This window comes from Eretmochelys imbricata, chromosome 28, assembly GCF_965152235.1.
Source record: "Eretmochelys imbricata isolate rEreImb1 chromosome 28, rEreImb1.hap1, whole genome shotgun sequence".
In the NCBI taxonomy this organism is placed as follows: domain Eukaryota; kingdom Metazoa; phylum Chordata; order Testudines; family Cheloniidae; genus Eretmochelys; species Eretmochelys imbricata.
The window spans coordinates 5,552,608-5,580,553 of record NC_135599.1 but is presented as its reverse complement, the minus strand read 5'-3'; the positions used below and the strand labels follow the sequence as shown (position 1 = coordinate 5,580,553).

Below are 27,946 nucleotides of genomic sequence, written 5' to 3'. Positions count from 1 at the left end.
GCAAGTGTAAACTACTCTTGTGAAAGCTGGCGTCACCCAGACAGACCAGCCTCAATTTGGCATAAGAAAGGAGAAAGAGAATAAAGGAGTACAGAGGTATGAGTAGGGGACCTACAGCACCATGATTTTGGAGTGCTTTTCACTATCTATCTGCTGGTCAGGTAAGTGACAGCCTCCCAAGGCTTCTGCAGCTAAGAGGGTCCCTAAGCCTTGTCCCTTATTCGTCTTTCCGCGGAATTGAGTGACCGATCCTGGCTTGGCACCGCTGGAATCGAGAGATGCAAGGAGGGTAAGAAGCACCCACACCTGATCTCCATCTTTAGTGTACACATATTTTGAAATAGAGCTCTACACTTTGTTTTCTTTCTTTGGGATTGTGGCTTCAGTTTTGTAACTTGTTTGTGTGTGTAACATCTCTACATTTAAATAAGTCGGCACTAGCAATTTTGTAACCACATGATTAGAATCTAGCAAAATAAATTTTGGTAACCATTTGTGCATAAGCCTGACTTGTTTTCTCTGGTTTACTGCAAAGCAGCCAACACAATGAAAGAACCTCAGCCGTTTTGGCTCTAAAGCCTGGCCATGAGGTGAGAGTACTAAGAGCCTAGCGTTGAGTTGTGCCGCCTCCACGGGGCAAACTCTTGGGGCACCTGTCAGTCAATCCTGGCTGCCCGCTGCGAAGGAGCTCTGAGCTCTAGCAGTTAAAGTCACGGGTGTGGAGAGGCTCTTAGTGCTGCCATTGGGGCACCTGTCAGTCAGTATTGACTGCCCGCTGCGAAGGAGCTCTGAGCTCTAGCAGTTAAAGTCACGGGTGGTTAGGACCTTGGGGCATCCGTCAGCCTAGCCCGGGCTGCCCACCGCGAAGGGACAGTGCGTCCTAGCGGTTAAAGTCACGGATGGTATAAACGGGCATAGCTGGCACCTCACCAAACATCCTTGGCCATCGGCTCACAGTCGTGTGGCGAGCAAACGCGCAGGTGGGTGAGATAATATCTTTCACTGGGCCAGCTTCTGTTGGGGACAAAGACAAGCTTTTCTGGGACCTGCATGGCTACAACTACGTAGCAAATGCTCATAAGCCATGAATTAGTTCTTCTTTCCCACTGGAATGCATCACTTTTGGTGTGACACCAGGAAATTATTTATTAGCCCATATAACCGTTTCTTCTCCACATGTTGAGATAATCTTTCGGCTGTAATGCCATCCTGTATTAAAATTCCAAATGGCCAATTAGCAAGCACCAAAATAAAGAACAGCCAATTATTAATCTGCCTCACCCCTAGCCCTGCCCAGGATCTCTGCATTGGTTTTGGAAATATTTTCACATAGATATCTGCAAATTGGGAAGTTTTAAATTGTGTCAGCTTCCGTCTAGAAAGAGAGAATGGTAAGCTAAATTGCTCCAACACAGATTTCCCCATGTATGTGAGAGAAAGAATTAGAAAGAAGTAAGGAAAGTGAATCCAAGATAAATGATTCTGACCTTTTCTTTGAAATGCTCGGTGCAATAAATCAGTGAATATTCCCATAAGTAAACTCCTGTAAGTGACAGAAAAGAGGGCATGGGAAAAGGCTGTCAAATGTGTTAAACTTTAATTCATGAGCAAAATTGTGTGGCCATTAAATTACAACCCTAAAATATCGTAAAAGGAAAGAAAAAGGAACAAAAAGTGTGGGAAATATGGGTGTATTTCAGCAAAGGGCTTGGAATGGAAGAAGACCAATTATGATCAGTCGGGGGAAAAGGCACTGTTTCTGCCTAGTTTTAAACCAGGGATATTTTGCGTGTGTAGCAAATATGATAACCACCATGCTACACTACAATCCATTGCAGAAACGAATTGTGCCCAGATTTGGATGTCCCCTTCTAAGGCTGTCTCAGCTGCCAGCGTATATCCGCTCCCTCAGTTCCCTTTTGAAGAACAGGAAAACAAAGAACTTACTTTCCAAACTCCGACAGGCATCAGAAAAACTGCAATGTCTCATCCAATTTGCCCTTCTCACAATGAGGCCAAAACGCAGGCAAATCTCATAAGCAAGAAACCTCACATCCACTCCACTTCTCCATGGACATTTCCCTGCCAGCTCCTCGGGAGCAACCAACAAGACAAGAAACCAAAATGCAGTAAAATCAAGGGCACGTTTCCCACCACAGGTTTCACTGACTGCGAAGGGTCATGTAGAAATGTTTTGCCTTTTCATACCTGAAGACTTGGTTCTTCTCTCCTTCCCTGAACTGGAATGGAAAGCGAGGAGATAGGTGTGAGAACAAGCACTCCTAAGAAAAGGAAACAAGGCACCCAGCATATAACCCATCAGCAGGAGATTAAAACCTGGGCTACACTACACAGTTAGGCCCGCCGACAGCATTTTACGTTGTCCTAATTACCTCATGGTGCACACTACAACCTTGTCCCATCTGTGTAAGTGCCCTGCTACACCCACATAGTAACTCCAGCTCCTCAAGAGGCACGGGGATTACGTTGGGGTCGTTAGGACAACACAGTGTCTGTGTAGACACTGCCTGACTCACAGGGGCTGCTGGCTGTCTTGCCAATGTCATGGCTTCCGGCTGGCTCCCTTCATGGCTGCCCTCCGCTCCCTGATCCCAGCGGGGCTGCACCTGCCTGGCTCCTCGCGGGGCTGCTGCACGAAAGCTCCCGGCTCCCAGAACAGGGAGCCGAGAAGCCTGGGCCCTTGGCTCCCGCCCCCACTCCTGGCTGGGAGCAGGCAGGCAAGAAGCCCAGGTGGCCGGCTCCCACTCCAGGGAGGAGGTGGGGAGTCAAGAGCCCAGGGGGCAGCTGGGCTCCCAGTGGGCAGCTGCGCGGAGTGAAGAGCCCAGTTTCTCAGCCCCCCCCAACACTGCCCCTCTTCATTCGGTGGAAGCACTCCTGGTGAAGACGCACACCGCCGACAGTAGGAGGGGAGTGGGGAGAAACTCAAATTAAGCTTCCGCTTCCTCCATCAGGATCATGAGAGCAACGGAAAGAAAACTCAAGAGGAACAAGCCTCTTCTCCTTTCATGCACCCCATCACAACCCTCCCTGCTTTGTTTTCTGCCTGAATTTCCTTTTGAAACTGCAATGGCTGCTCCATAAAACAATCATGTCTCTGAATTCACAGCAACATCCTGAGGATGATAAAAGTATGAAGGAATTCACGGTCCTTTGTGACATAATAATAAATAATAATAATAATAATTAATACATTATTATTTGAATTGCAAGATTAATCTTTCCCTTTTGCAGATTCAGCTCCACATTGATACTTGTTGCTCTTTGCAATGTATCTATCTATCTAGGCAACAGTATTTGCTGTTGTTTCAGGTGGAGCACTCAGCGTGATACGTTTTTCTGACAATCTGTGTCTCGAAAATTTTAGCCAATATGCCTGGAAATTCCAAGAACCATCAAATTACGAAGGAATTTGAGGTCCTTTTTTATATTACCATTTATCAGTAGTTATTATTTGTAGAGCAAAGATTAATCTTTCATTTTTTTAGATCCAGCTCTATGCTGATTCTTGTTGCTATTTGCCATGTATCTATAGCTATCTAGCTATAAAGGCAACCGGTTTTTGCTCTTGTTTCTTTGTATTTGTATACTGCAACTTTACAGCCCAAGCCCCATGATCCTGATTAATGTGACACTGGCCAGCCAAAAACCATCAAATTATGAAGGAATTCCTGGTCCTTTATTATATTACCAGAATATAATAATAATAATCCGTTCAAATCAAAGTCCCCAAACAGACTAGTATTGGTTTCTCAGCAGAAAACTTTCCATTTGGGGGATTTTGTTTTCCCACTCAGACCTTGCCAAGGGAAGCAGAGAGAAAATCTTTGACTTGCCTCCTTCAGAACAGCTTGGCCTAGACAGTCTAGCTGTGGGTCACTGTCGTGGTCTTGCTGAGGACAGGGGCATTTTAATAATTGGGGGAGGTCCCAGGGTGTTTGGGGGAAGATTATGAGGCTGTTACCTTTTGAGATAAAAGCTAAGAAATATAGAACGAGACAATTCTTTCATACATCTGGCCTTTAGACATATTCCATTTAAAGCAGGGGGTCTAACATGCTGTGAGAAAGTGGAAATGTTGGAAGCTCAAATAATTCAGTTTTTTCTAGGTCTTGTGCGTGTGTAAATGGCACAACATGTTAATTTATAAGCACATCGTTCTTAACTTCATTAAATATTATGTGGTGTATTAACTATATCAAGTGGGTTGTACAATACAATGAATTTTCCATGCGTTGCCCAAAACATATTTTTAATATTATTTAAATGCACCGAACTCCTTGAACATAAAGTTGTTTATTTCATTCCTGTGCAGTGTGTTGGTAGCTCAGTTAATTGAGTTTATTGTCACTCTGTGTGTGTGTGAGGTACAACACAATAATTTAGTGATGCTGAAAACGTTCCCTTCTCCCTCCAGAACTGCCTTGGAATCACCATCCCTTTGTAGATTAATCTACTCCTTCGTCTGTATGAGGAAAATATGGTTTCTATGAAAAAAACTCATTGTTTATTTAAAAGGACTGACACCAAACGGCCACACGATGGGGATACAACACCATGAGTAAGAACAGGAGGACTTGTGGCACCTTAGAGACGAACTAATTTATTGGAGCATAAGCTTTCGTGAGCTACAGCTCACTTCATCAGATGCATGCAGTGGAAAATACAGTGGGGAGACTCCTATACACAGAGAACATGAAACAATGGGGGTTACCCGACACACTGTAACGAGAGTGATCAGGTATAGAATCATAGAATATCAGGGTTGGAAGGGACCCCTGAAGGTCATCTAGTCCAACCCCCTGCTCGAAGCAGGACCAATTCCCAGTTAAATCATCCCAGCCAGGGCTTTGTCAAGCCTGACCTTAAAAACCTCTAAGGAAGGAGATTCTACCACCTCCCTAGGTAACGCATTCCAGTGTTTCACCACCCTCTTAGTGAAAAAGTTTTTCCTAATATCCAATCTAAACCTCCCCCACTGCAACGTGAGACCATTACTCCTCTGTTCTGTCATCTGCAACCATTGAGAACAGTCTAGAGCCATCCTCTTTGGAACCCCCTTTCAGGTAGTTGAAAGCAGCTATCAAATCCCCCCTCATTCTTCTCTTCTGCAGGCTAAACAATCCCAGCTCCCTCAGCCTCTCCTCATAAGTCATGTGTTCTAGACCCCTAATCATTTTTGTTGCCCTTCGCTGGACTCTCTCCAATTTATCCACATCCTTCTTGTAGCGTGGGGCCCAGAACTGGACACAGTACTCCAGATGAGGCCTCACCAATGTCGAATAGAGGGGAACGATCACGTCCCTCCATCTGCTCGCTAAGGTAAGGTGAGCTATTACCAGGAGGAGAGCCGGGTGGGGTGGGGGGAACCTTTTGTAGTGATCATTGGTATTAATTTGCAAACTGGATACAGTTAACTTAGGCTTGAATAAAGACTGGGAGTGGATGGGTCATTACACAAAGTAAAACTATTTCCCCATGTTTATTTCCCACCCGCACTGTTCTCACATGTTCTTGTCAACTGCTGGCAATGGCTGACCTTGATTACCACTGGAAATCCGAGAAAAAAGACGAGAGCAGAGTGGTTTCTAGACACCCTCCCATCCATCTAACACAGACACACAGACTTTTCTAAGGCATTAACTTTTCCTTCTCCTTTATGATTCTTTAATGCCTCTGGAAATACCAATTCCTAGAGGCCCCTTTCACAGAGCAAACAACCACAGAGCAATGAGAAAGCTGGGGGCTGCCAGGTTGTTGAGGGCAAGTCTTGAAAGGGATGCCCAAACAATCCAGCTGGATCCCCGGCAACCAGATGTTGGGATTAGCTGCACAGCTGTGGCTGCTGCTCTGAGGGGAGCGGCATAAACTACCTGCCTGTGGATGCAGCCCACCAGCTGGTTCTCCTGGGGCAGATGGTGAGTGGTTGGGCAGGGATGCTGCACCGGCTGGGGTCTGAAATATGAACAGGGGTCTAAGGAACCTCAGCATCACAGTCATCAGGAGTCCAAGCTCCTTGGGGTGAGCTTGTGGGCAATGGCCCAACTGGATTGTTTGTGCATCCCTTTCGCCACGTCCCTTGTGATCCACCAGGGCTTGCAGCACCATGGAAGAGTACCCCTTGCGGTTTATGTAGTGGCTGCCCCGCTGTTCTGGGGCCAAGAGAGGGATATGCGTTATGTCTATCGCCCCACCACAGTCAGGGAACCCCAGCGCATTAAAGCCATCCACAATGGTCTGCACATTTCCCAAAGGCACGACCCTTGATAGCAGCTGGTCAATGATTGTGTTGGCTACTTGGATCACAGCAGGCCCCACAGAAGATTTGCCCACTCTAAACTTATTCCCGACTGACTGGTAGCTGTCGGGCGTTGCAAGCTTCCGCAGGGCTATGGCCACTCACTTCTCAACTGTGAGGGGGGCTCTCATTTTGGTGTCTTTGCGCTTCAGGGCAGGGGACAGCAAGTCGCAAAGCTCCATGAAAGTGGCCCTTACGCTTACAAAAGTTTCTCAGCCACTGGGAATCATCCCACACCTGCAACGCGATGAGGCCCCAGCAGTCTCTGCTTGTTTCCTGGGCCCAGAATCGGCGTGCCACGGCATGAACCTGGCCCAGCACCACCATGATCTCCCAATTGCCACACGCCATGCCATCTTTGTCCATATCCTCATCAGTATAGTAATCGCACCGTTGTCGTTTCCTCGCCCCGTTTTGCAGGGACTGCACATACTGCTGGATAATGCGCGAGGTATTTACAACAGTCAGAACTGGAGCGGAGATCTGAGCGGGCTCCATGGCGCCTGCACGGGTAATCCTGGAAAACGGGCGCGAAATGTAGGAGAGCAGAGTGGCAGGGGAAGAGGTGCTGTTTGGTTCGTGGTAGCCGAACAAAGGCGGGAATTGGTTGTCTTCCGTGATTTTCACGGAGGCGGGAGCCCAGGACAGACAACCCGGAGAAGCTCGGAAGCGTGGCACCAGCGGGAGAGCAGAGTTGGAGGCAGAAGAGTTCAATGAGGAAGAGAAAGAGCAGATAGTAGAGATTACATTGGAAGGGGAGAGGAAATGAGAGGCGGATTCATAGTTGCAGGAGAGCAAGCGGTGCACCGTCTGCTGAAAGCAGTACGGCGTCTGCATGCCAAAAAGGCGTGAAACGATTGTCCGCCAGAGCTTCCTGATGACACGCACCAGAAACACCCCCAAGAATGTTTTTGCCCCATCGTGCACTGGGAGCGTAACCCAGAATTCCAGTGGGCAGCAGGAACTGCGGGAACTGTGGGATAGCGACCCACGGTGCACCCGCTCCGACGTTCGATGCTAGCCTCGGTACTGTGGACGCACTCTGCCGAATTCACACGCTTTAGTGGGGACACCGAAGCCTGAATGTCTAAAATAGCTCCCGAAATTTCCAATCGAATAATTTTGAACTAATTTCGTACTGTAGACGCACCCTTAGAAAAGTCTCTGGGTGTGTGTTAGATGGATGGGAGGTGTTGAGAAACCACTCAGCTCTTGTCTTTTTTTCTCTGATTTCCATTAGAAAATCTAAAGCAGGGAGCAGGAAGAGTTACCTTCATTGAGGCTTGAACTCAGGACCTTCAGATTATGAGACTGATGCACTGCCCCCTGCACTAAGAAGGCTTGGAAGAGCTTTAGGCTCGGTGCTTATAGAACCAGCTGAGCAGCGGGGAACAGCAGAGCAGCGGGGAACAGCAGAGCAGCAAACAGCAGGAGTTTTCCTGGGAGTTCACCTGGAGTGAGCCCACTGAGGCTTACACCCTAACCACTTCTCTGAGGAATTACTGCATCTCCAGAGGAAGCTCATAGCAGGAAGGTAATATGGATGGGGAGTGTTCAACTGTTGTGACCTGCACTGGATGTGCCATGTGTGTCTTTCTTCCAGAGGACAGAAGCGACTTTGTCTCTACAAAGTGCAAGCTGGTCTCCATATTGGAAGAGAAGGTTCAAGGTCTGGAGCAACAGGGATCGACCCTGCGTTGCATAAGAGAAACTGAAGATTTCCTGGACAGACGTCAGGATATGCTTCTATGGGCACAAGGTTCTGAAGATTCAGAGCAGGCTGCGCAGCAGGGACAGGAGGACTGTGAAGAAATCTGGCAACATGTGACCTCCAGAAGAAGAAGGGGGAAAGTCCATGTACCAGCAAAGCGGACACAGGTAAGTAACCATTTTCATGTTCTCTCCACAGGTACCATTGCGGAGAGTGACCCAGATGATACGTCTGGGGGAAGGGAGCAGAAGGAGACTCCACCAGTTGAAAGGCATGAGATGCACTGTCCTAGGGTTGGGGGTTCCACGACCATCACTCCCAAGAGAAGGAGGTGGGTGGTGGTGGTCGGGGACTCTCTCGTCAGGAGGACTGAGTCATCTATCTGCCGCCCTGACCGGGAAAACAGAGAAGTCTGCTGCTTGCCGGGGGCTAAGATTCGCGATGTGACAGAGAGACTGCAGAGACTCATCAAGCCCTCGGACCGCTACCCCTTCCTGCTTTTCCACGTGGGCACCAATGATACTGCCAAGAATTGCCTTGAGCGAATCACTGCAGACTACGTGGCTCTGGGAAGAAGGATAAAGGAGTTTGAGGTGCAAGTGGTGTTCTCGTCATCCTCCCTGTGGAAGGAAAAGGCCTGGGTAGAGACCGTCAAATCGTGGAAGTCAAGGAATGGCTACACAGGTGGTGTCGGAGAGAAGGCTTTGGATTCTTCAACCATGGGATGGTGTTCCAAGTAGGAGGAATGCTAGGCAGAGACGGGCTCCACTTAACGAAGAGAGGGAAGAGCATCTTCGTGAGCAGGCTGGCTAACCTAGTGAGGAGGGCTTTAAACTAGGTTCACCAGGGAAAGGAGACCAAAGCCCTGAGGTAAATGGGGAAGCGGGATACCGGGAGGAAGCACGAGCTGCAGCGTGTGAGAGGGGAGGGCTCCTGCCTCATACTGAGAAGAAGGGGCGATCAGCGGGTTATCTCAAGTGCCTATATACAAATGCACAAAGCCTGGGACACAAGCAGGGAGAACTGGAGATCCTGGCAAAGTCAGGGAATTATGCTGTGATTGGAATAATGGAGACTTGGTGGGATAACTCGCGTGACTGGAGTGCTGTCATGGATGGATATAAACTGTTCAGGAAGGACAGGGAGGCCAGAAAAGGTGGGGGAGTTGCACTGTATGTAAGGGAGCAGTATGACTGCTCAGAGCTCAAATATGAAACTGTAGAAAAACCTGAGAGTCTCTGGATTAAGTTTAGAAGCGTGAGCAACAAGAGTGATGTCGTGGTGGGAGTCTCCTATAGACCACCAGACCAGGGGGATGAGGTGGATGAGACTTTCTTGCGGCAACTCGCAGAAGCTACAAGATGGCACGCCCTGGTTCTCATGGGCGACTTCAATCATCCTGATATCAGCTGGGAGAGCAATACAGCGGTGCACAGACAATCCAGGAAGTTTTTGGAAACTGTAGGGGACAATTTCCTGGTGCAAGTGCTGGAGGAACCGACTAGGGGCAGAGCTCTTCTTGACCTGCTGCTCACAAACCGGGAAGAATTAGTAGGGGAAGCAAAAGTGGATGGGAACCTGGGAGGCAGTCACCATGAGATGGTCGAGTTCAGGATCCTGACACAAGGAGGAAAGGAAAGCAGCAAAATACGGACTCTGAACTTCAGAAAAGCAGACTTTGACTCCCTCAGGGAACTGATGGGAAAGATCCCCTGGGAGAATAACATGAGGGGGAAAGGAGTCCAGGAGAGCTGGCTGTATTTTAAAGAATCCTTATTGAGGTTACAGAGACAAACCATCCCGATGTGTAGAAAGAATAGTAAATATGGTAGGCGACCAGCTTGGCTTAACAGAGAAATCCTTGCTGATCTTAAACACAAAAAAGAGGCTTACAAGAAGTGGAAGATTGGACAAATGACCACGGATGAGTAGATAAATATTGCTCAGGCATGCAGAAGTGAAATCAGGAAGGCCAAATCACACCTGGAGTTGCAGCTAGCGAGCGAAGTTAAGAGTAACAAGAAGGGTTTCTTCAGGTATTTTCGCAATAAGAAGAAAGCCAAGGAAACTGTGGGCCCATTACTAAATGAGAGAGGCAACCTAGTGAGAGAGGATGTGGAAAAAGCTAACATACTCAATGCTTTTTTTGCCTCTGTCTTCACGAACAAGGTCAGCTCCCAGATGACTGCACTGGGCAGCACAGCATTCGGAGGAAGTGGCCAGCCCTCTGTGAAGAAAGAAGTGGTTCGGGACTATTTAGAAAAAGTGGACGTGCACAAGTCCATGGGGCCAGATGAGCTGCATCCGAGAGTGCTAAAGGAATTGACAGATGTGATTGCACAGCCATTGGCTATTATCTTTGAAAACTCATGGCGATCGGGGGAAGTCCCGGAAGATTGGAAAAAGGCTAATGTAGTGCCCATCTTTAAAAAAGGGAAGAAGGAGGATCCTGGGAACTACAGGCCAGTCAGCCTCACCTCAGTCCCTGGAAAAATCATGGAGCATGTCCTCAAGGAATCAATTCTGAAGCACTTAGAGGAGAGGAAAGTGATCAGGAACAGTCAGCATGGATTCACCAAGGGAAAGTCATGCCTGACTAATCTAATTGCCTTCTATGACGAGATAACTGGCTCTGTGGATGAGGGGAAAGCAGTGGACATGTTGTTCCTTGACTTTAGCAAAGCTTTTGACACGATCTCCCACAGTATTCTTGCCAGCAAGTTAAAGAAGTATGGTCTGGATGAATGCACTAGAAGGTGGATAGAAAGCTGGCTAGATTGTCGGGCTCAACGGGTAGTGATCAATGGCTCCATGTCTAGTTGGCAGCCGGTATCTAGCGGAGTGCCCCAAGGGTCGGTCCTGGGGCCGGTTTTGTTCAATATCTTCATTAATGATCTGGAGGATGGTGTGGATTGCACCCTCAGCAAGTTTGCGGATGAGACTAAACTGGGAGGAGTGGTAGATACGCTGGAGGGTAGGGATAGGATACAGAGGGCCCTAGACAAATTGGAGGATTGGGCCAAAGGAAATCTGAGGAGGTTCAACAAGCACAAGTGCAGAGTCCTGCACGTAGGACGGAAGAATCCAATGCACCGCTACAGGCTGGGGACTGAATGGCTCGGCAGCAGTTCTGCAGAGAAGGACCTAGGGGTGACAGTGGACGAGAAGCTGGATATGAGTCAACAGTGTGCCCTTGTTGCCAAGAAGGCCAATGGCATTTTGGGGTGTATAAGTAGGGGCATTGCAAGCAGATCGAGGGACGTGATCGTTCCCCTCTATTCGACATTGGTGAGGCCTCATCTGGAGTACTGTGTCCAGTTTTGGGCCCCACACTACAAGAAGGATGTGGAGAAATTGGAGAGAGTCCAGCAAAGGGCAACAAAAATGATTAGGGGACTGGAACACATGAGTTATGAGGAGAGGCTGAGGGAACTGGGATTGTTTAGTCTACGGAAGAGAAGAATGAAGGGGGATTTGATAGCTGCTTTTAACTACCTGAAAGATGGATCCAAAGAGGATGGATCTAGACTATTCTCAGTGATAGCAGATGACAAGACAAGGAGTAATGGTCTCAAGTTGCAGTGGGGGAGATTTAGGTTGGATATTAGGAAAAACTTTTTCACTAGGAGGGTGGTGAAACACTGGAATGCATTACCTAGGGAGGTGGTGGAAACCCCTTTCTTAGAAGTTTCTAAGGTCAGGCATGACAAAGCCCTGGCTGGGATGATTTAGTTGGGGTTGGTCCTGCTCTGGGCAGGGGGTTGGTCTAGATACCTCCTGAGGGCCCTTCCAACCCTGATCTTCTATGATTCTCTGACCCTCCTCCAGGAGTGACAGAGCCTGGCGTGTGCTGGAAGAAGCGGGGAGCTCTGGTGCCCACAGACCTGTCCTGGCAGCTTTCTCAGCAGCAAAGAAATCAATTCTCCCTGCCCCTGAGCAACCCACCCACAGCTAATGGCAGCATTGGTGGGGGGTCCCAAGCTTTGCACCAACGTCCACATTTCAGACCTTCCTCTCATGGCACTTTCCATGTGAATTAGGACAAGCAAGCTGGGGAAGCTCCATGGGGTAATAGAAACCAGGGTTGCAGGGAAGGCTTGAACTCACAACCCCAGCAATATTGCCCTTTGCACTAACCACTTGCACCCCTGCAGGGGCTCCTTGGACAGCTTTGGGAAGTCGGCCGTGATCGCTCTCTGTGGTTTGCACTTTTGCCTGGCAATTGAAAGGCTGCCGGTTCAAACCTCACTCAAGATGTGGCTTTCCAGCAATGAGACTCCAGTCCATTTTAATAGGAAGAAAATCTCCTCTATTCTCTATTCTCGTCTAGCCCCATTTGACTCCTTCGGCCTGTCTCCTTCCTCTCCCCTGTCAGACTCTTTCCTTCCCCACTGGAGCCAAGCACTTTGTCCAGCCACAAAGCAAGTCAAATTACAGCTCCCGTTCGGCATCAAGGCCCACAGACGAACCCGGAGGCTTTTCCTTCCTCAGGTTCTGCCGTCATTTCAGTGCTGGCCTGTTCCGAGATTCATCGTTGTGCAAAGCAGCGTCAGGCCCTGAAACTGGGGAGCCCAGAGCAGAGGCTGCCTTCATTTAACCTTCCAAAAACCAATACGCCGAAAGGTGGATTAGCACCCATGCTCCTCCAGCCGCAGGGGAGGCGCCTCATCTGGGCCCCTGGTGCCCATGCTCCAGCAACATAAGACCACGGGGGCCTGGCTCCACCGAAGTCCGGGGCCCGGTGTCTCCCCCAGCCCTGCCTGCTGCCCCCGGGCAATTTAAAAGGGCCCGGGGACCCCCACCGCCATCAACGGCAGCACAAGGGGGCTAAGGCAGCTTCCTGCCCACCCTCGCTCCGTGTAACCCTTCTGCCCGTCAGAGTTGGCAGCAACAAGGGCCGGGTTCAATATCTAGGGGATCCATTCCAATAACACAATGCAAACCGGCTCGAGCCCCCACCCAGTGACCTGGGACAAATATGTACCACCCCCGCTGGGCGCCTCCCAGAGGCAATCCTTCCCCTCTCGCAAGCACCTAGTCTGAGTGTAGCAAAAAGCCTTTTAATAACAGAGAGAAACAATGTGGCATTATGTTGGGGAAACAGCACCAACAGGATTCATAACACAACCCACAAGCAAAAAAAAAAAAAAACCCACCCCAAGCAAATTGGGGCATGCCCTTTCCCTTTGGTTCTTGAGTCCAGCAACCCCAAATCACCCAAAGTCCCAAAAGTCCAATGACCCAAAAGTCTCTGTCCCTGGTCAGGGCAGCCCCAAAGTTCAAAAGTTTATCTGCAGAGCTTTACCTCCCAACCTGGGTGGAGATGGGGGCGGGGGTAAAAGGCACCTTACATGCTCTGAAGCTGACCGCCCCACAGCTCCATAGGCCTCCGCTCCACCAACCGCCCCACGAACTGCTTCGCTCAGCTCCGCTCTGTGGCCCACCAGCAGCTCCCGCCGTCCCAAGAACTGCTCCACCAGCCGGTCCACGAACTGCTCCACGTCCCACCAGCAGCTCCCACCGTCCCACGAACTGCTCCACGTCCCACCAGCAGCTCCCGCCGTCCCATGAACTGCTCCACCAGCCTGTCTACAAGGCAGTCCATCCGTCCCACAAACTTCTCCACAATAGATCTTCAGGCTCCCCCACTACTTAACACAACAGTCAGTGATTTCAGCTCTTAGTCAGTTCAGCTCTTTGGTGAAGTCAGCTTGTAGTAGGGGAGCCTCAGTGCTGGGACACCATTACCCCGAAGCGAGCTCAGCAGCCTGTAACTAGACTCCTAACGAAATCAAAATTAGCTCTGAGATTCCACAGTGGAGAGGAAAGAAAGGACAATTAGCATATAAGACCATCACCAATGGGCCCATGCCACCAAGTATTAATACTCATCCCCAACCTTTCTCAATTCACAGAGTTTTGGAACCCATGACCCTTGCCTAGTGAGTGCTACTTAGTTGATGGTGAGTCCTTCCATCATAACAAAAGGCCAAGTACAGTTCCCAGCACAGTTCCCATAATCAGGGTAATAACAATTTATTCTTCCTGCCCCAATAACAGAGACACTGGGGATCCCACAGCAGCCAAAGTGATCATTTGGGCAGCTATGGCCTCGTTCTAGGCGGGGTGGGTGTGCCTATGCAAATGAGATCGGCCCCTGAAGTTCTTTTCCACAACTTGCCAGACCTCACCACCAGATGTCAGGGTGAGGCTCATCCTGACACTGCTTACACTCCGTGTGGCCTGCCAGTCTTGGAAGCGGCTGGCGCGTCCCTCCAGCCCCGGGGGAGGGGGGATCTCCACACGCTGCCCCCGTCCCGAGGGCCGACTCTGCCATCTGTGGCAATGGGAGCTGCTGGGGTGGTGTCCGTGGGCAGCGATGGGCAGAGACCCCCCACCTAGGAGCTGCTGCCAGAGGGGGGTGTGGGTCGCTTTTGGGAGATCCCTGAGGTAAGAGCTGCACCCCTCACTCTCTCCCGCACCCCAAGCCCCAGCCCAGACCCCAACCCCCTGCACCCAAACTCCCTCCCAGAGTCTAGCCCCTGCACTCCCTCCTGCACCCTACCCCCATTCCCCAGCCCAGAGCCCACACCCCACACCCAAACTTCCTCCCAGAGCCTGCGCCCGCACCCCATCCTGCACCCCAACCCCCAACCCCAACCCAGACCCTGCACCCAAACTTCCTCCCACAGGCCTCCCCCCACACCTGCTCTCGCACCCCAACCCTCTTCCCCAGCCCAGAGCCCACCCCCTGCACCCAAACTCCCTCCCAGAGCCCGACCTGCACCCTCTCCTGCACCCCAACCCCCTCCCCCAGCCCAGAGCCTGCACCTGAACTCCCTCCCAGAACCTGGCCACCCCACCCATTCCTGCACCCAACGCCCTGCCCCAGCCAAGACCCCACACCTGCACCCAAACTGCCTCCCAGAGCCTGCACCCCTCACCCCCTCCCACACCCTAACCCCCTGCCCCAGCCCAGAGTCCACACCACACACGCAATTCCTTCCCAGAGCCTGCCCCCACACCTGCTCCTGCACCCCAACCCCCTGCCCCAGCCCAGACCCCACACCCTGCATTCCCTCCTGCACCCCAACCCCCTGCCGCAACCCACAGCCCACACCCAAACTCCCTCCCAGATCCCAACCCCTTTCCCTCTCCCTCCCATACCCAAACTCCCTCCCAGAACCTTAGGCAGATGTGGGGGGAGGTGAACGGGGAGGCAGGACTTGGTCCCATTCTGGAACCACCAAAAATTGTAGAAACCTGCCGCCCCTGTCCAGCCCAACCTTCTGCGGGTGCCCCTCAGGCCCCACCCGTGCAGGGTTTGAAGCTTGCATTGCTTAAATTCCAGGACGCTGGGGGACTTCAGCTCCCCTTTGTCCAGCGGGAACCTTCACCCCACTCCCAACCAGATTCTTCTCCATGGCATGACTGTCGGGGGGCTGGGCCCCTCTTTGTCTTTTCTCTCTGGGACAGGCCAGGGTACCTAGAACTGGGGTATCTGAGCACCCAGGACCTTCTATGGAGATGCCCTTCCCCTTCCCCTTCTGTGGTCTGATCTGTCTTTGACTCCAGCCTGTTTTCTATCCATCGTCAGCACCATCCCAAGCCAGCTGCACCTGCCTCAAAAAGACAGTGTCCCCTGGTGGGTGTCAGAGTAACAGCCGTGTTAGTCTGTATTCGCAAAAAGAACAGGAGGACTTGTGGCACCTTAGAGACTAACCAATTTATTTGAGCATGAGCTTTCATGAGCTACAGCTCACTTCATCGGATGCATACCGTGGAAACTGCAGAAGACATTATATATCACTGACCTCTGTCCTCTCTGAGCACTGACTGCCCCTCCGTCTCCTTTCCCCTCAGTCTGGGCAGACGGGACCTTTCCCTCCAGGGCTGGAGGATCCCCCCTTCTCATCCGCCACTGTCCCAAGCCGCCCATTGGGTGGGAATGTTAAAAGTACAAAAGTGACTTAGGAGCAGAAACCCCCACAGACCTTCCGTGCAATGGGCACCTGCCCCGCACTGAGCAGGACTGAAACTCCTGCAGGGCCACATCCCCTCTGGGCCTGAGCAAAGCAGCAGGGTGAAAAGAGACTTGGAGACGCTGGGGATCGAACCCAGGGCCTCATACATGCAAAGCATGTGCTCTCCCACTGAGCTACATCCCCAGACGGGGGCTGTTTGGCATGGGTTACGCTCAGAGCCCTCCTGTTTCCAGAGCCTCCAGGGGCCTAACGGCAGCATGGGGGACACATTCCCTGCTCTGAGGGCCAAACCCTCTGTCCTGGAGGTTGCTGGTTCTCAGGGGTCACTTTGCAGCAGGGCCAGTTTCTCTATGTGGGGGAGAGAGAGGGCCTGCCCTGGACTCAGGGTGCAGAGATACACTCCGCCCTCTCCCCTGCATTGACTGGCTGGAGCTGCCAGCCCCTGCTGAAAGGTAACGGCGCTGGGGGGCGCTGTGAGTCGCTCAACATCTCACCCCGGTGGAAGAACTGGTGCGGGGGGCTCCAGGCTTTTCTCGGATCTGCTATTTCCACCTGCCCGTAAAGTCCAGCTTTCCCCAGCACATTCACTGCAGTGCACTCGGGTCACTGTTTCCATGGCTGACAGCAAAGAATCGCTCCCAGTTTCCCTTCTATCTGCAGCACGATTCTCCTGTGACGGTGGTTAATGAGGTGGATCTAGTTGTCGATGGTTATTCATTCCCCACCTGGACAATTCACACAGTCAATTTCCTGCTCAAATCCCCAGCACCTCCGTGATCCCGGTAGCAAGGGTTGGGTTTTCCCTGAGGCCCTGAGATTCTCAGGGTCCGTTTTTCCCTCCACCTGGAGTGAACTCAGCTTTTCCCCCATCCCAGACACTCCATGAAATAACAACAGCAGCATAAAGAAAGCGGGGAGGGAACATCTCCCGGCCAGGGCTGGAGGTGCCCAGAGCCCCCTGCTTCTCCATTGTTTCCATCGCAGAAGAGGAAGGTTCCTTGGAATTTGACACCCTACTTTGCACAAGGGACAGAGAAAGATCTTGATGTTCCTGCGTCTGCACAAAGAAAATTGTCCTTCTGTGTGAAAGAGAGGCAGGAAATGGCTGTTTCTACCCAAATGATCAACGAAACCAGAAAGTGACGCTGTGCAATTAACGATCTGGTACTACACTAACTCTGCGGTTTCTTAGATGCAGCCACAACCGGCTCTGTGGTTGGTAACCTTACAGAGACGCTGCGGGTGATCATGAACTCGAAGCACAATCCCTTTAAACAGCTGCCATTGGAATGTAACACAGACTAGTCCATTCCTCCCAAGGGGATGGGGTTCTTGTTCTTCTACACATTGTAGCCCATGGAGACCAAGGATCTGCAAATGTGCCTTCATGTGTCTTTGTTTCACTGATGAAAACATAAACTAGACACTCAGAGGATTGGAACTGATTTCAGATGAGGGACCTGTTTGCTAGGTTTCTGTGGATTTGCACAGGAAAACACTGAGTGCTTCCATTCATCCCTATTCAGTGGAGCTCCCGAACATAATGGAAATGGATATGTGCTTATTTTTGTTAAGGGAACAAGCTTGTAAGGGGGCACTTGGATTTGAACCAAGGACTACTTAAGCTGCAGTCAAACACTCGACCACTGAGCTACACCCCCCATGGCATTGGCATAGGCAAGTCAGTGATCTTAAGGATTTTGAAGGACAGGCCCTGCTCAGAGAGCTCCTTTTCCATTCCCAGACCATGGGTGGTTTTAAAAATGGGGTCTGATTAAACTTTATCTATACATGTAGACCCCACAGCTTGCCCACCCACCGACACAGCTTCTCCCACTGACACAGCTCCCATCTCTTGTGGAGGTGGATTAACTACACGGACGGGACAGCTCTCTCCCATCCCCTTAGAGCATCTTCATTAGTTATGAATAAGTAGGAAATAACCGACTGAATGGACAGCAACCAATTTATCAAATATTGCTGAGCCTGCATTCAATATGGGTAACTGGTCATATTGGGCTGCATTAGGAGAAGCATTGCCAGCAGATCGAGGGAAGTGATTATTCCCCTCTATTCGGCACTGATGAGGCCACATCTGGAGCATTGCACCCAGTTTTCAGAGCCTCCTCCCACTACAGAAACAAATTGGAGAGAGTCCAGGGGAGGGCAACAAAAATGATGAGGGGACTGGAACACATGACTTACGAGGAGAGGCCGAGGGAACTGGGATTATTTCGTCTGCAGAAGAGAAGAGTGAGAAGGATTTGATAGCTGCTTTCAACTACCTGAAAGGAGGTTCCAAAGAGGATGGATCTAGCCTGTTCTCAGGGGTACCAGATGACAGAATAAGGAGTAATGGTCTCAAGATGCAGTGGGAGAGGTCTAGGTTGGATATTAGGAAACACTATTTCCCTAGGAGGGTGGTGAAGACTGGAAAGGGTTACCTAGGGAGGTGAGGAATCTCTATCCTTAGAGGTTTATATGGCCTGGCTTGAGAAAGCCCTGGCTGGGATGATTTAGTTGGGGTTGGTCCTGCTTTGAGCAGGGGGTTGGACTAGATACCTCCTGAGGTCCCTTCCAACCCTGATCGAGGGTTAGAATAATATTTCCCAACCAACCATCAGTTGAGCTAAGCGCAAATCAAGAAGGGTTTCTTCAGGTATGCTGGCAATAAGAAGAAAGCCAAGGAAAGTGTGGGCCCCTTACTAATGAGGGAGGCAACCTGGTGACAGAGGATGTGGAAAAAGCTAATGTACTCAATGCTTTTTTTGCCTCTGTCTTCACAAACAAGGTCAGCTCCCAGACTGCTGCACTGGGCAGCACAGCATGGGGAGGAGGTGACCAGCCTTCTGTGAAGAAAGAAGTGGTTCGGGACTATTTAGAAAAGCTGGACATGCACAAGTCCATGAGGCCGGATGCGTTGCATCCGAGAGTGCTAAAGGAGTTGGCGGATGTGATTGCGGAGCCATTGGCCATTATCTTTGAAAACTCATGGTGATCGGGCGAAGTCCCGGAAGGTTGGAAAAAGGCTAATGTAGTACCCATCTTTAAAAAAGGGAAGAAGGAGGATCCTGGGAACTACAGGCCAGTCAGCCTCACCTCAGTCCCCGGAAAAATCATGGAGCATGTCCTGAAGGAATCAATCTGAAGCACTTAGAGGAGAGGAAAGTGATCAGGAACAGTCAGCATGGATTCACCAAGGGCAAGTCATGCCTGACTAATCTAATTGCCTTCTATGATGAGATAACTGGCTCTGTGGATGAGGGGAAAGCAGTGGACGTGTTGTTCCTTGACTTTAGTAAAGCTTTTGACACGGTCTCCCACACTATTCTTGTCAGCAAGTTAAAGAAGTATGGGCTGGATGGATGCACTATAAGGTGGATAGAAAGCTGGCTAGATTGTCGGGCTCAACAGGTAGTGATCAATGGCTCCATGTCTAGTTGGCAGCCGATATCTAGCGGAGTGCCCCAAGGGTCGGTCCTGGGGCCGGTTTTGTTCAGTATCTTCATTAATGATCTGGAGGATGGTGTGGATTGCACCCTCAGCAAGTTTGCGGATGACACTAAACTGGGAGGAGTGGTAGATACGCTGGAGGGTAGGGATAGGAAAGAGAGGGACCGAGACAAATTGGAGGATTGGGCCAAAAGAAATCTGAGGAGGTTCAACAAGGATAAGTGCAGAGTCCTGCACTTAGGACAGAAAAATCCAATGCACCGCTACAGACTAGGGACCGAATGGCTTGGCAGCAGTTCTGCAGAAAAGGACCTAGGGGTGACAGTGGATGAGAAGCTGGATATGAGTCAACAGTGTGCCCTTGTTGCCAAGAAAGCCAATGGCATTTTGGGCTGTATAAGTAGGGGCATTGCCAGCAGATCAAGGGACGTGATCGTTCCCCTCTATTCGACATTGGTGAGGCCTCATCTGGAGTACTGTGTCCAGTTTTCGGCCCCACGCTACAAGAAGGATGTGGAAAAATTGGAGAGAGTCCAGCGAAGGGCAACGAAAATGATTAGGGGACTGGAACACATGAGTTATGAGGAGAGGCTGAGGGAACAGGGATTGTTTAGTCTACGGAAGAGAAGAATGAGGGGGTATTTGATAGCTGCTTTTAACTACCTGAAAGGTCGACCCAAAGAGGATGGATCTAGACTATTCTCAGTGATAGCAGATGACAGGACAAGGAGGAATGGTCTCAAGTTGCAGTGGGGGAGGTTTAGGTTGGATATTAGGAAAAACTTTTTTACTAAGAGGGTGGTGAAACACTGGAATGCGTTACTTAGGGAGGTGGTGGAATCCCCTTCCTTAGAAGTTTTTAAGGTCAGGCTTGACAAAGCCCTGGCTGGGATGATTTAGTGGGGATTGGTCCTGTTCTGGGCAGGGGGTTGGCCTAGATGGCCTCCAGAGGTCCCTTCCAACTCTGTTATTCTATGATTCTATGAGTCTATGATTCAAATCCCTGACGTAATCCCACTCCGTCCAGTAGCCCCAGGCACATTCCAAGCGTTGGATTCGAGACACTGAGTCAGCTTCCTGCAGTGAGTTTCAGCCTTCCCAGAGGTAATTTGTGGGGGTTCGCCATTTTCGGATGTTCTTGTTTAATTCCCCTCCATCCAATTCAAATGAGTTTGAAATTACTCACGGCAACATTCTTTCACCTACTTTGGTAAACAGAACAGTTATCAAATGTTGTACTGAGAGACCAGTCAGTGGGGAACAGAGCGATAGTCATTTGTAAACCAGTTGCATTAAGAACCACAGCTCTCTGGATGGGGGTAGGCCACCGTGGGGATGGGGGTGTCAGAGGCAATTTGGAGGGAGGTGGCGGAGTAAAGGGTGGAAGAGGTTGAATTAGGGTACATTTTCCCTTGGCCCCGAAAGGGGCAGCACGACATGCCCAATTAAAAGGGGGTGTCATGCCTGAAGAATTTACAATATCCACCAAAATAACAGGAACAACAAGACAAACACAGAACGCAATGTTTTGTTGCGACAGGGGACCCACGGCGTTCTGGGTTTTCTTCCACTGGCACCAGCTTGCCCAGAAAGTGTCTGAAAAAGAAAATAAGCATTCCCCAGCCCCTGGGTGGGGACAGATGATTGCTTAAAAGTGCCCCTTTCTTTTCACATTTTTTTTGGCTGACTGCAGGAAAACCAAAAAATTACCTTTATATTTTGTTTGTTTGTTTTTTTATTCAAAGGATACTTGCTGCATACCTAGGCAGAGGAGGCCTGTCTATGTAAACACCGTCTGTTCCTGAAGTCTTTCCCCCAGCTCATCACTAGATGTGAGGGGGGAGGTCATTCAGGCCTTCCTTACACTTCCTATTTAAAAACTCCTTATTGTTCCTACCTCTGCTGGCCTTCGATTTCTCCTCCTGTCCCTTCTTTGGCAGCTCATATGAGGTGGCCAAGTGGTTAAAGTGGTGGGCTGCTAATCATTGTGCTTTGCAAGCATGGGTTTGAATCCCATCCTCATTGTGTGCATTTTGTCTTCTCCCCTCCTTCACAAACAACCATCTCCCCTTTGGTACAAGCCACATTGCTTCCTGTAAACAAAAACCTTCTCAGGAACTCAGACCTCCCTTGCTGTCAATAAAACACGTCTAAATCCCAGATTTCTCAAAGAGTTCTTTATTTCTTAGTTTTTATCTCAAAAGGTAACAGCCTCATAATGTCCCCCAAACACCCTGGGACCAGCCCAAATAATTAAAATGCCCCCACCTCAGCCACGACAGTGACCCACAGCTAGCGTGTCTAGGTCAAGGTGCTCTGGAGGAAGCAACTCAAACATTTTCTCTCTGCTTCCCTTGGCGAGGTCTGACTGGGAAAACAAAATTGAAAATTTTCTGCTGGGAAACCAATTCTAGTCTGTTTGGGGACTTTGATTTGAATGGATTATTATTATTCTCTTCTGATCTCTGAATTATTTCAGTTCAGTCTTTGTCCTCCACATGTGTTGCCAGGTGTTGAGCAGAGTGGGAGTGAGGCCAAGTCATGACGTCTCTTCCCCTCTTCCAACTTGCTAGGAAGTTCCTCTGCCTTGATGTGAGTCAAGCAGTGTCCATTGTCTCCGGGCTTTCTCGGAGGAGTCCGCATTGTACACGGTTCCTGGGAGAGTCCTTGGGAGCGTGGATACCTTCACTGAGCCAGCAGCGAGTCTGGCTCCTCCAGCGTCACACCGGAAAGGCTGGCGGTGGCATTTCCCAGCCTCAACACATATTTCAGTGACGCACCCAGAGCAAAACTCCACCACTTCCCAGACAAGGCTAACACACACCATCCACCCAGGTATTAGCCTTCAACAGATCACAACTTTTACAATGATAGCTCACCAGGCCGACTCTGTACAAATCACACCTTAATTCTTTGAGAGTGGTGACTATGGGTCTTCCAGGGTGCTGCTTTGAGCACAGCCTGCTACCCCTGGGCTGACATTGCAATGGAGACGTCCCCATAGAGTCCCTCTCTCCCAGGATAAAGATGGCAGCAGGGCTGGCCTGGGTCACCTGACGTGGGCTCCTGGAGCTCAAGCTGTGGGGCTCAAAAGTGGGGTGCAGATATTGGTGTTCATGCTGAAGCCTGGGGTCGGAAACCCTCACCCCTAGTGGGCCTCAGAGATTGGGCTCAAGCCCATCTGTCTCCACTGTCATTTTATAGCCCTGCAGCCCCAGCCCCATAAGCCTGAGTCAACTGCCCCGGGCTCTGAGACAGGTGCCCTGGGTGTTTTAATTGCAGTATAGACATAACATTAGGATACGTCTACAGTGCAATGAATCACCCACGGCTGGCCCGTGTCACATTAATCCAGGACAGCGGCTTGGGCTGTAAAGTTGCAGGGTATGTGTCTCGGCTCAGGCTCAGCACCCTGCTCTAGGAGCCCAGAAGGTTGGGCGGGAGTTTGGCAAGTGAAAAAGGTAAAAGCGCAGTGAAGTATTCCCCTGGACTCAATGGCATTTCTCCATTTCTCTGTCTGTTTCGGGGCAGTGACAAAGCAGGTCCTGCTGTATTCGTTATTTCAACGGGAGGTTTAGGATTTTCATTCTCAGACACGGTGCACAAAGCAGGACTCAACCCTCAGCATAAACTGAATGAGCCGCCCACAGATTGTGGCAGCCCCAATGAGCCACTTGGTGTGAGAGCTCGGACCTGCCCCTGTCCCAGAGGGAGGGGGTCATCTGCGAGGGGACTGGAACACTGACCTATCAGCTCTTCACACCCAAACTTTCAGTCACTCTATTATCATTGCCTCTGAGTGTAATTTAAACAACAAGAACGGCTACACTGGGCTAGACCAAAGGTCCATCTAACTCTGTTATTTGTCTTCTGATAGCAGCCATTACCAGGTGCCTCAAAAGCCACTACTGGGAGTTGAACCCAGGATCTCCTGTTTAGAAGACAGGTGCCTTAAACCAGCTAATCCATGGTGCTTTCCTCTGGCTAACGTATGGTGTCTGCCCACACCTGACTCCCTGCCAACCCGCACTGGGCCCTGACAAGCGTTTCTTGTGTTTCGATTCTGTAAAGCAGAGAAGCGAGTGAAGTTTTACTCCCAAGGTGTGTGTCTGATTCTTTGGACAGATCGATCCTACAAAATTAAGTCAGTAACAACATTATTTTGGGGTGTTAAAAATTTTACCTTCCCTGAGCAATGCAGTTATATCAGCCTAATCCCGGTGTAGATAGCACTGGGTTAACAGGAGGACTTCTTCCCACCCCACTCTGCCTCTTTGGCTGAGGCCTGCTGGTCCACCTTTCACTCGCTCCTCTCTCCCCAAGGCCTCCTTGCCGGCTGCTCATTCCTCTCCGCCCCCTACCCCAAGGTCTGCCCGCCACCCATACCTCTCTGACCCCTCCCCTGAGACCCACCATGGCCGCCGCTCCCACCTCTCAGCCCCACCCATGAGACCCACCCAGCCTGCCACCCGTGCCTCTCCGTCCTGCCCTGCCCACCACTCGCACCTCTGTGCCCCTCCCCTGAGGCCCACCCTGCCCACCTCTTTCTTCATGCTGCTCTTGTTATTCCATGACACATTAAAGATGGAATGAAAAGCTGAGTTTCCTCCAGGGTGAGGAAAGGAAGGAGACACCAACCCCCTGGCAAAGCTCTGTGCCCCACAGAAAACCTGCCCCTGCTATTACAGTCACTGATGTACTGGGGATATGACGGGAAAGGGACTGTCTGAATTATCGAGGCAGGAATTTTACAACAATCTACAGCAACATCACTGGCCACAAACACACTCTCCTCATGCTCCAGCCAGAAGGGAAACGAGCAGGAATTCTTGTTCAGCCCTGGGCACACTTACACAACAGCACAGCAGTGAGTGTGTTGTGGATGCTGGTCTGAGGAAACAATTGGAAACGATCACTCAGTGAGAACAGAACTAGAGTGTCGTGAGAGCGCTCTATAAAGCAAGTAGTTATGGCAGAGTGGTTAAGGTGGTGGACTCGAAATCCCTTGGGGGGTGGGGTCTCCCTGTGCAGGTTTGAATCCTGCAAACTACGGAGGAAGTTGTGGCTCTTTAGTTTCAGTGCCTGAGCATCCTTGGCCCCAGTGGGAGCCAGGCTACGTCTACACGACAGAGTTATGGTGCTTTAGTGAAAGCGTTTTAATTAAGCCGCTGTTGCATGTCCACACTAGGCTGCTTGTGTCACCGGAGCGCATCCAGGCTAGCAGCTCTTGGGTCGCCACAGAGCAGTGCATTGTGGGACGCTATCCCACTGTGCAACTGGCCGCAGGGTGCTTTGGGAAGGGTTTGCAATGCCTCGTGGGCAGCCACACGAGGCAGGTTTCTCTATCCCACTGTTCCGTGGGCATCCGACTCGATTGCCAGCTGCTTTTCAGCTGCCGTGGGCATGGTGGGCAGAGAGTGTGTGTGTGTTGGGGACAGACAGTGTGTGTGTTCGGGGAGCGTGTGTGTTGTGGAAGAGTGAGTCTGTTGGCACGCTGTCCCTAAGTTCAGACAGCTGCTGGAAGCAACCAGTCCTGATTCAGGGGGAGCGGGACACCCCAGTCCTGAGTGAGGGGGAGGGGGGACACCCCAGTCCTGAGTCAGGGGGAGGGGGGACACCCCAGTCCTGAGTCAGGGGGAGCAGAACAGCCCCGACATCAGCCCCCACTTCCCGCACTGGCTTAGCACAGCCCAGCAGTCTCTGTCACATACACACACTCACACACACTGCTGCCTGCCTGGCTGTGTGTCAGGGTGCAGGACGAGGGGGGTTTAGAGGGCCATGGGCCCAGCACTTTTTAGCAGCCCTAAGAACGGACGACGGAGGGGGGAACAAGGTGGAGCCTTGGGGGAAGAGGCGTTCTGTGGGTGTGGCCTCGGAGGGAGGGGTGGCATCAGGGAGAACGGGCGGTGTGAGATTGGGGCCTCAGGGAGAAGGGGCGGAGTGAGTGAGGGCTGGGGGGAAATGGGTGTCATGGGGGCGTCACAGTTCGGACGCCGGTGGGCCCCCCACTGTAAGGAAGATTCCAGCACCCCTGCTCTGGGTCCTAGGTGTGGTGAATTTGTCACGTCTGAGACAGGAGTTGTTTGTGAATGACAGTGACCCCTTTGCCAATTGGCACCAAGAAGCTTTTGTCACACATTGCGACGGGGCAAGGCAAGACGGCTATAGTTAAGTAGCGAGGAACAGGTATGTTAGCCCCAGGCTAAACAAATCCTTGGTACCATGGTAACCAAACGGCAGTTGTTTCAGGTTAATCAAGACACCTTGGGCCAATTAAGATCCTTCTAGAAAGCAGTGGAGATAGCTAGGTTGATTGGAATACCTGAAGCCCATCAAGGCCTGGCTGGAACTAGTGAAAAGCCTTCCAGTTCATCAGTGAGGCGCATGTGTCAGGATCTGTAGGAGGAAGCCGTGCTGTTGGAGGAACCAAGCAGTGCAAATCCACATCAGGTGCAAGGAAGGAGGCCCTGAGGTAACAGCGAAGAAGATACTGAGTGGGGGCTGCTGTGGTGAAGCGGCCCAGGGAATTGTACACGTCATATTTCCCAAAAGTCAGCTACCATAGCTGCTACTATTAGGGTCCCTGGGCTGGAGCCCAGAGTAGAGGGCGGGCCCGGGCTCCCCCCTCCCTGATTAATCATGGATACTGGGAAACAGAGATTGTGCGAGGGAGGGTTGCTTCTCCCCACCTCCCTTGCTGGCTTATGATGGCTCAGTAAGCTGTGGCCCTTGCCTCTAGAGAGAGAGAAGGGCTATGTGGAGGGTCACAGTGAGCCTCTGAGGCTAGCAAAATCCACCAGGAAACGTGGGACCCATAGAGACAAGGACAGAGCTTTGTCACAACATGAACTGAGCTATACCCTCACCCCCTGATATAATAAAAAGGCCAGCACAAAAACAGAGAAAGGAACAATAAGATACTAAAATAACAATGGTTGGAACTCTCCATTTCTCTCAGTCTTTGGGTGGATGGGTACTAAGAGCTGTAGCTACAGTTGAGGAATCAGGCGATCGGACAGCTGGCTCAGCCCTCCATACTAGTACCTCTCTCACATATAGGGAAATGGGTCAAAATTGGAATTCATGTCATGACTCACTTCCCATAGGGGATCAGTCTGTCTCAGGCTCTGTCTATACTTCAAACACTGGAAGTACTCTTCTGACAACCTAACACTGTCTACGCTGGGGCTGAGGTCACATTAACTACTTCTCTCCGTGGAGTGGACTTTTCACACCCCTGAGAGAGGTGGCTACGTCAACATCGCTTTTCAGCATAGACCAGACTTTAGATGGCTTATTGACCTAAAAGATAATGGACTTCAGCCTTTTCCTTGGTGGTTGAGGACTGCAACTTTCCTACCTGCTGAACACATCCTATGACAGATGACTTTCCTTTGCAAATTAGAGAAGTGGGGAAGTCAGTGACCCTTACAGTCTAAGTGTAAGAACTTGTAAAACTTCTACAAATTGTCTCTTCAAATAATTTTGCTTTCACTAGAAATAGACTTTGAAACTAAGCAAAATAAGTTCTATTTGAAACACAAAAATTTAAAATCTATACTGGGCCAATAGTCACTTCTACACTCTCACACACATTCTTCCACCCCAACCATGGGAGTGAGGTTTTCTACCAGAACTCCTTACACTACAGGGGGTCAATTAAAGCAAATTAACTTTTCAAGATCAGCTGTCACTTCCTGTATGACTAACAAAACAAAAAACAAGACACTTTGTTTAACAAAGTGATTCAGATTATCACACAATTAGTCTCCTACTCTTTAACCAATAAATTCGTTTTCATTGGAAACAATAACATATTCAAAGAGCTCAAATTCTTGTCATATGAGTTCATTTTCTTTTAATACCCGTTGCCAACAACCGAACCTTGGCTCTAGTTCTGGTTTGTCCCAACGTAGGTCCCAACCAATTCTCTGAGTTCACATATCGCTGGTTCTTCTGCCATGTGTGTTGGTGGAAGGGGTCTCCTATGTGGGAATGTTTGCAGCACGAGGAAAAAAAAATCTCTCTTTTCACACTTTTTAATCTTTCAAAGTAGGAGGAGGTAGAGGAGAAGGGATGTAAATGCATAAAACACAAGAGAAAACTGTCCTACACTGAAGGCATTTATCGGTATAACTATATTGCTCAGGGGTGTGAAAAATCCAGAGTTGAGCAATGTAGTTACACAGCCCTAACGCCCTGTGTAGATAGCGCTACGTCAGCAGGACATATAGCTTGAGGGGGCTGGACTAATGAAGTCCGACGGGAGAGATCTCTCCCATTGGCTTAGAGCATCTGTAATAGCATGCTACACCAGTGCAGCTACATTGGGGCAGCTGTGCCAACATCAGCTTTATTGTGAAGCCGGAGCATCAGACACAAAACCAGAGAATCAGGACTCAACATGCGAGTATCTGGAAGTCTGAAATTGGAACCGGACACGTTCCTTGCCTCATTGGTTACCATCATTTCCACAGC

General features: G+C 50.3%; 1 protein-coding gene and 2 non-coding genes across 3 annotated transcripts in view; 1 reads left to right on the top strand and 2 right to left on the bottom strand.

The window, feature by feature from the left end:
- The window catches only part of LOC144258216 (uncharacterized), a 970,182-nt gene that overhangs the window by 37,495 nt on the left and 904,741 nt on the right, over window positions 1-27,946 (top strand). The gene's annotated exons all lie outside the window — the stretch shown is intronic.
- Window positions 16,124-16,195, bottom strand: TRNAA-UGC (transfer RNA alanine (anticodon UGC)). The gene has a single exon. It is a non-coding gene; the product is annotated as a tRNA-Ala (tRNA).
- On the bottom strand, window positions 17,602-17,673 carry TRNAC-GCA (transfer RNA cysteine (anticodon GCA)). Its single transcript has one exon. It is a non-coding gene; the product is annotated as a tRNA-Cys (tRNA).